This window comes from Petaurus breviceps, unplaced genomic scaffold (assembly GCF_028583685.1).
Source record: "Petaurus breviceps papuanus isolate PSGF00001 unplaced genomic scaffold, PetGlider_PUasm1.0 38, whole genome shotgun sequence".
Classification (NCBI taxonomy): Eukaryota; Metazoa; Chordata; class Mammalia; order Diprotodontia; family Petauridae; genus Petaurus; species Petaurus breviceps.
In genome coordinates this window covers 61,640,995-61,648,285 of record NW_027186304.1, presented here as the reverse complement: position 1 = coordinate 61,648,285, position 7,291 = coordinate 61,640,995, and the positions used below count along the sequence as shown (strand labels likewise).

General features: G+C 41.8%; 1 pseudogene; it reads right to left on the bottom strand.

Annotated features, from left to right (window-relative positions):
• Positions 1-696: 696 nt before the first annotated feature.
• LOC138170542 (DNA replication licensing factor MCM7 pseudogene) lies at positions 697-3,158 on the bottom strand (annotated as a pseudogene).
• Positions 3,159-7,291: the final 4,133 nt, after the last annotated feature.

Genomic DNA, 7,291 nt, shown 5'->3' with positions numbered 1-7,291 from the left:
ATTTAAAAAAAAACTTTTTACTTTATATTAAAGTTGACTTTTGCTTCTGGTGTTCAGGGGGCGCCTTCCCAAGCTTCAGTATTTTTGTGCTTCTGTTTTCAGAGTTAGTTCTGTGGAGTCTGTAAGCTTCCTGTCTTTTCAAGGTGGTGTGATCTGAAGGGTGGTGTGTTTATTACTCTCCTGCTCTGTGCTCTGGACTGTGAGTGACCATAAGCACTCCTTTCCGCTCTGGAACTGTGACCATGGTCCTTGCTTCCTTCAGACTATAAGCTCTGGTGTCCTAATATTCCTTCCTAGCACTGAGACTGTGACCCACATCTATGTATGGGCAATGCAACAGAATCCTGCCCCCAATATTAGCAAAGGACTCCTTTAATGGCCTTCTGATCAGTTCTCTGAATCCCTTACCATTTGTGGCCTGAAAACTGCAGAAGCCACTACTTCTACCACTGATTCAATTCCTGCTAAGTCCTAGTATTGGTTTGCTGGGGCACAGCAGATGCTGGCACTGGACTGCCCTTCTCTTTCACCCTGCACAACAGACCTTTCCTGCTGACCCTCTAAGTTGTCTTGGCCTAGAAAATTGTTTCACCTCATTCTTTTGTGATCACTTGTAGATGTGGTTCAGAGTTAGTGTTAAGGCTTTATTTTTTTTTTTTTGGGTTCTAGATTTTTTTTTTAAAGTTTTATTTATTTTATAAAACATACATTGTAGCAGTTTTTCTCTCTGGCCCAAGCAGGAGACTTCTCTGCACTCAAGCATTACGCATTAGAAAATGAGAAAGTTAGGAGCTCTGCTCAAGTGTTCCCCAAGGTTAAACAAATGTGATCCGTGTTTGGGCAGCATTAACTTGCCATACATTGAGTTCCTCATATTCATCTAGTGCAGCCTGGAATTGGGCAGGTGTAAAGCCTCTTGTCACACATCGCTGTTCAGCCTCTGAAAAACGGATGCTTTGGCTACCTGGGCCCACAGGGACCAGCTCCCGAACGGTGGCAAAGATCACATCTGCTGGGCGCTGGGTTCTTGTTGCTTGCCCCTTGTCCCCTAGTAGTGAGTCGTTAGACATCTCCATTAGTCTTATGGCTTCATTCACATTTTCCTTTTCTACAGTGTCTACCATTCGAAGTCGGGCCAAAGCAGTAGAAAGCCGAAGAATAGCTAGCAAAGTCCGAGCAGAGGTGTAGGTAGCATCCTTACTGGCCCAGGCTTCACGCCTCATCTCCACATAGGCAGCTGTGATATAGTCAGCCAAAGACTCAGGCACTGCAGGCTGTTTCTCTCTGCACATGGCAATGTAACGCCTCATAAGTTTCATGTCCAGTGGCTCACACTGTGTGGGAGGTTGCCGACTATGTTGGTGTACATAGGTGATATGTTGGGCCAACCGCAGGTCACTGTCACGGTCAGGGCGATCTTGGATGAGCCAGAGCAGGTCAAATCGGGACAAGAGGGCAGCAGGAAGCTGTACATTCTGTTCCAGGCTGCGACGGGGGTTATATCGTACATAAGCAGGGTTAGCAGCAGCCAGGATAGAGCATCGAGCATTAAGTGTGGTAAGGATGCCTGCTTTTGCTATAGAAATAGTTTGCTGCTCCATCACTTCATGGATTGCTATGTGATCAGCCTCTGCCATCTTATCAAATTCATCAATACAGCACACACCCTGGTCAGCTAGTACCAGGGCACCTCCCTCCAAGGTCAGCTCCCCACTCACTGCATCCCGAAGTACTGCTGCAGTTAGTCCCACACCTGATGACCCTCGGCCTGTTGTATATTGGCTTTGAGGGGCCAGACGATCAATGTAAGACAGAAGCTGAGACTTGGCCACACCAGGATCCCCCATCAAGCAGATATTAATGTTTCCTCTGATCTTCATGCCCCGAGGGGACTGATCCTCCCCACCAACCAACAAGAGAAGCAGAGCCTTCTTTACATCTTCATGGCCATATATCTCAGGAGCAATTGAGGCTGCCAATTTTTCATAAAAATCTTCTTCTGCAATCTGTCTCAGATCCTCTTTGCTCAGCTCCCCAATTCCAGCTTCATCATCTTCACTCTTATTCATCTTCACAATTCGATGGGCTTCCAAATAAGTTTCTGATAGCAGGCCCTGTACCACCTGTCGGAATCCAGTATGCAGCATTGGCAGAAATATACCAGTGATACTGATGTGGTCGCCTGGCTGGGCCAGCCGTGTGTTCCCTCCTTCAACCAACACTGTGATACTTCTTGGGATATTTCCCACAGGCACTTGGTCACTATGTTCTTGCATTTTTAACTCTTGGAACTTAATGAATTTGGAGCCACGAGTCTGTAAGTAGAGCCGTCCTCCTGAGCGGTTGGTCTGACACTCCTGGCTTGGGCACATAATTAGTGGCATGAAAACAGGAGACCGAATCGTCTGGTAGGTCTCAGCTCCACACTGGTCACAGGTGTACATTGCTACTACCATCCTGGGTTTTACCTCAGAGACACGGGTCACAATTCCACGCACAGTAACCAACTTTCCTATTGAATCAGCCCGTCCTTCTCTAATCACTCGTGGTTTGCTGCTGCTTGGACTCCGAAAGTATAGTTCAAATCTGCACATGAGCTCAGAGGGATACTGATTCTGAGGGCTCCGGGTGGCTCCAAGGTCCTGGCTTCGGTGTTCCATCATTAGCCGGTGTTCAATATACACATCCAAGACGTCCTTGTTCACTACCTCCTTCTCTTTGTATTGTGGTAGCAGCTCCTGCACGGCTTCAGTAAAGAGCTGGGTATACTGCTTTGTGTTCTCAGAAATGGAATCCACTAGCTCAGGGTCCTCCTCCGCAACATCATCCAGCTCTACATATAGAGCTACTTGCTCCCTGTGAGCCAAACGTACCAGTTGGTCCCCATATTTGAACTGTTTCTTGCCAAACTCATCATCCTGGTAAAACTCTTGTAGAAACTTCTTAGCTTTCTCTTTTTCGGCCGCGTAGTCCTTAGGAGCCATAGCTGCCGGAAGGAGGGAACCGGGGTGGTAGTGTCCTGGGCAGAACTAGAGGACCTGAGGCAGAAGGCGGATAGTGGGATCTTGAAAGGGGAAAGAGGGAGAAGAACCAGCGCGCAACAAACTCGGGGGAGCAACCGAAATTGGCGCGAAACATCCCTGACCACGTGTCTGACGCTCCTCGTTAGAGCCAATAGGGAAAAGCTAAGGCTTTATTTAAAATTGTTTAGAGAAGAATCTGGGAGCACTTCAGCGAGGAGTTGTCTTTTTTCTACCATCTTGGCTCCACCCTTTGTACTCTCTAAGCTAATATCTTAAAAAAAATTTTTTTTAATCTTCCAATTTATTTATTTTTAGTTTTCAACAATCATTTCCACAAGATTTTGAATTACAAATTTTCTTCCCGTCTTTCCCCCCCCACCCCAAAATAGCAAGCCTACTGAATACCCCTTCCATCAGTCTGTTCTCTCTTATATCTTCACCCCCCCCCTCAACTTTCTAGTAGGGCAAGATGGATTTCTATACCCCAATGCCTGTGTATTTTATTTCCCAGTTGCATGCAAAAAAACAACAATTTTTTTATACATTTGTTTTTGAAACTTTGAGTTCCAGAGTTGTTCCCTCCTTCCCTTCTCATCTACCCTCACTGGGAAGACAAGCAATTCAACATAGGTTGAACATGTATAGTTATGCAAAACATTTCTATAGTGGTTATATTGTGAAAGTCTAACTATATTTCCCTCCATCCTATGCCGCCCCCCACTTATTCTATTTTCTACTTTGACCTTGTCCCTTTTCAAAAGTGTTTGCTTCTAACTATTCTTTCCCCAAATCTGCCCTCCCTTCAATCATTCCCCCTTTTATCCCCTTCCCCCCTGCTTTTCTGTAGGGTAACATACCCAATTGAATGCATATGTTATTCCTCCTTAAGCCAAATTCAATGAGAGTAAGATTGACCCATTCTCTTTCACCTTTCTGCTCTTCCCCTCCATTGTAACAGTGTTGTTTGCCTCTTTTATATGAGATAATTTACCCTCATCTATCTCTCCTTTTCTCCTTCTCCCAATACATTCCTCTATCACCTCTTAATTTTATTTTTTAGATATCATCCCTCCCTATTCAACTCATCCTGAGCTCTCTGTGTATACATGTACATATATATGCACACACTCATGTATATATTATACACATATATATCTTCCTATATATATATGTTTATATACATACATATACATATATATTCCCTTCAACTATCCTCATATTGAGAAAAGTCTCATGAGTTACAGTTGTTTTTTTCCATGTAGGAATGTAAATAATTTAACTTTAATAAGTTCCTTATGATTTCTTTTTCTTTTTTACCTTCTCATGCTTCTCTTGCTTCTTGTATTTGAAAGTCAAATTTTCTGTTCAGCTCTGGTTTTTTCATCAAGAATGCTTGAAAATCCTCTATTTCATTGAATTACCATATTTTCCCCTGAAGCATTATACTCAGTTTTGCTGGGTAGATGATTCTTGCTTTTAATTCTATCTCCTTTGACCTCCAGAATATCATATTGAAAGCCCTTTGATCCCTTAATGTAGAAGCTGCTAGGTCTTGTGTTATCATGATTGTGTTTCCACAACGAGAATTGTTTCTTCGTGACTGCTTGCAATATTTTCTCCTTGACCTGGGAACTCTAGAATTTGGCTATAATATTCCTAGGAGTTTTCCTTTTGGGATCTTTTTCAAGAGGTGATAGGTGAATTCTTTCAATTTCTATTTTGCCCTCTGGTTTTAGAATATCAGGGCAATTTTGCTTGATAATTTTTTGAAAGATGGTGTCTAGTCTCTTTTTTTGATCATGGCTTTCAGGTAGTCCAATAATTTTAAATTATCTTTCCTGGATCGATTTTCCAGGTCAGTGGTTTTTCCAATGAGATATTTTACATCGCCTTTTTTTCCATTTGTTTGGATCTGTTTAATAGTATCTTGATTTCTCATAAAGTCATTAGCTTCCAATTGCTCCAATCTAATTTTTTTCCCTTGGACTAAATTTATTATTTTAGAAATATTTTCTAATATTTAATAGTAGTAGCTCCTAATGCTTTAGCTTTAGAGGAGGTTTTTATGTTCCAATCTAATTTTGAAGGAATTATTCTCTTCAGTGAGTTTTTGAAATTCCTTTTCCATCTGGTAAATTCAGCTTTTTAAGGCATTCTTCTCCTAATTGGCTTATTGGGCCTCTTTTGCCAATTGAGTTAGTCTACTTTTAAAGGTGTTATTTTCTTCAGTTTTTTTTGGTCTCCTTTAGCAGGCCGTTGACTCTCTTTTTATGATTTTCTTGCATCATTCTCATTTCTCTTCCCAGTTTTTCCTCCACTTCTCTTACTTGATTTTCAAAATCCTTCTTGAGCTCCTCCATGGCCTATGATCAGTTCATATTTTTCTTGGAAGCTTTTGATGCAGAAGTTATGACTTCATTGTCCTCCTCCAGTTCCATGCTTTGATCCTTTTTGTCCCCATAAAAGGATTCTATGGTCTGATTTCACTTCCTCTGCTTGCTCATCTTACTTGACTTTTGAGCTCTTTGCCATGGTAGAACTCTGCTTATAGAATGGAGTGAGCTTTGTCCCAAATTGCTGGGGTTTTCTCAGCTGCCAAGGTTATTAGTTGGGTACCCTCCCTACAGCCCCCACAAGCTCTGGCACACTGGCCATACACCCCAGACTACCACCCAAGACTGTGATCTGGATCCAAGCAGGTCAAAGCAAGAGCACTTAGCCTCTGAATGGTCACTTAGTCCTTCTACAATCTGCAGGCCAGGAGCTCTGGAAGCAGCCATGTGGCAGCTGCTGCAGCCACCATGCCTCAGCTACTTCTCACCCCAGGGGCAGGGGCCAGATCCCACTCTTCCTTTACCCTTCCAACAGAGTTCCCCACTGACCTTTTATTTTCTTTTTGGCATTTATGGGTTGAGAAGTCTGGAAATCACAACAACTGGTGATTAACTTTTCTGAAATCTGTTCTGGCTGGTCTGGGCCACTCTGGGGCTGGAACCTTGGCTCACAGGGGACTTTGCTCGGCTCCCATCACACTGTGATAGACCTTTCCTGTTGGCCTTATGGGTTGCCTTCAGCAGGAGATTTCTTTCTCTTTGTATCTTTGTGAGTTCTGTAGCTTTAAAAAATTTTTAAGAGTAATATTTTTTACAGGTATTGGAAGTGGTTGGAGGTGGAGCCCATGGCAAGTTTGTGCTTTGATTCCACCATCTTGGCTCTGCTACCCCCAAGTGAAATCTTATTAAATTTTTTTGCATTCATATTCCTCATGATATTGTTCTTTTCTTTCTCTTTTATGTCTTTCCCTGGTTTGGGTGTCATGACAACATTCGCGTCATGAAAGGAATTTGGTAGGAATGCTTATTTTTCCTACTTTTGCAAATACTTTTTGTGATATTCAAATTACTTTTTCTTTGATCATTTGATAATTTTTGTTAGTTCTTTGTTTATTTTTCCATTGGGAATTCATTTATAGATTGTTTAATTTATTATTCTGAGCTTGGTCTAGGTTTTTTGTGTTTTTATAAATATTCATCCATTTCATTTATATTTTTTGTTTTATTGGTATATAATTGGGTGAAAAAGTTTCTATCAACTTTTTAAATTTCACTTTCATTTGTTTTGAATTCTTTTTCATTTTCGATACCAGGAATTTGATTTTCCTTTCTTTTTTAATCAAACTGACCAAAGATTTATTTTATTTAAAAAATACCTGGCTAGCTCAATCCAATGGATTGTTGCTTTGAACTTTGTAAATCTCTTTGATTTTTCAGACTCTTTATTTTGGTGTTTAGTTGGAATTTTTAATTTGTTGATTTTCTAAGTTGCTTTTTTTTAGCTGCATGTACCCAATCTCTCTCTCTCTCTCTCTCTCTCAATAAAACATTGTTTTTTGCTTTTTTTTTTGTAAGCAATCAGGGTTAAGTAACTTGCTCAAGGTTACATGGCCAGTTATTTCTGGGTGCGGTGCTAAGTATCTGAGCCCGGATTTGAACCCCAGGTTATCCTGACACTGGAGCTGGTGCTCTTACTCGCTGAGCCACCTGGCCTCCCCTAAGCAATTGGGGTTAAGTAACTTGCTCAAGGTTACATGGCCAGGTTTTTCTGGGTGGGTGCTAAGTGTCTGAGCCCAGATTCAATCCACAAGTCATCCTGACAGTGGAGCCGGTGCTCTTACTTGCTGTGCTACCTGGCTGCCCCTAAAACACTGTTTTTAAATGCATATTTACTAAATGGTTTCATGAAAGCTTGTAGGATGTGTGGATTTCCAA